We start from the raw sequence: 1621 nt of genomic DNA, 5'->3' as shown, positions 1-1621 counted from the left end.
GCAAACCATGTTCAGATATCACATTGACAATGATTGAATTTAAGAAATGCAGCATATCAAATACACATTGTATCAGAAATATCTGGATAGAGAGCTGTTTTAATTTACTACAGCACCAATACTTATCTTCCGTTATGGCGGAAGTGTTTTTTAATTGATGAAAGGCAAGACTCCCACCTCACTCCTACTGAGGTAAACTCGGAGCAGAAGGACAATTGAGACTCTAACTCTGAAATGATTAAGACCTTGTCAAGACTCAAAAATCAAAAGGTCCTCATAAGGAAATCTGCTGAATTGCGCAAGCTACTTATTTCAGACATATTTCATATTTTCCTAACTCAACCTCTATGGTTAAGAAAACAACAAAAGAATGCTGAAATGGTAACCTAGCTGTGGTTGACCTTCCTTCAAGAAAAGTTATTAATAAAATATCTTCCTAGCCACAGTGCCTTAATATGTCTTTTCTTACTATAACACATTTAGGTCTTGGGAATCTTTTCTTTTCAACCATAAATGCATAGATCATATATACATTAATACATTTATGGGGTAGAATGTGCTGATTTCATATAGAATTAGGAATGCTTACATCACACTGGTTAATATATACCTCATCCCATTTATTTAATTATTGTGTTAAGACATTTATACTCTATATTAATAGATCCGACCGTATCCTTGCATTATGCACCATAGGTGTGATCCCACCATTAACCCTCCCTTGATCTGACCTCCCCCCTTCCCTCATACCTTCCCTTCCCTCCTTCATCTTGGGTCATAGTTGTGATCTATTCTTCATATGAAAGTGTGAGTGATTGTAAAATGGTTTCATAACAGTACTGAGTACATTGGATATTTTTTTTTCCATTCTTGAGATACTTTACCAGCTCCATCCATGTAAACATAAAAGAGGTAAAGTCTCCATCTTTTTAAAGACTGCATAATATTCCATGGTATACATATACTATATTTTATCAGTCCATTCATGGGTTGATGGGCACTTGGGCTTCTTCCATGACTTGGCTATTATGAATTGAGTTCAAAGACAAAATCACATTGAGATATGAACTTGCAGCCCTCAAAGATCTGAGAAATACAAGTCTTGGGACTCTTCTACAACAGTATTGTTGGTAAATTGAAAAGATAGACTAAATGGTGCTTTTATCATTTCAATATTTTTCTTCTCAAATGTCAAAATAAAAAAGAAGGAAAAGAAAGAGAAAAAATAAAAAGGAGAAAAGGGTTTTATCTCACCCAATTTCCTGTTGTCAAATCATACTTACAATCACATGGCACTGAATCATGGAGATACATTTAGAGATACAGGATATATTCTGAGATACCAGACATTAGATGATTTACTCCTGTGCAATATAATACAGTGCATCCATACAAACCTAGAAAGAGTATTCTACTTCAGACCTTGGCTAAATCATGTAAGCTATTTTTCCTAGGGCGCAATATATTACTATATTGAATGCTCTGGGTAGTTATAACATAATGATAATGACTTGTGTATATTTGTGTATATAAGCAAAAGCATATTTAAACATAGAAAAGATAGGATAAAATATAGTATAAAATAGAATCTTTTACTATTATAGTCTTTCTTTCAACTTTA

This window comes from Otolemur garnettii, unplaced genomic scaffold, assembly GCF_000181295.1.
Source record: "Otolemur garnettii isolate 467f Iridium unplaced genomic scaffold, OtoGar3 scaffold00076, whole genome shotgun sequence".
NCBI classification, from domain to species: domain Eukaryota; kingdom Metazoa; phylum Chordata; class Mammalia; order Primates; family Galagidae; genus Otolemur; species Otolemur garnettii.
This window is presented reverse-complemented; position numbering follows the sequence as displayed.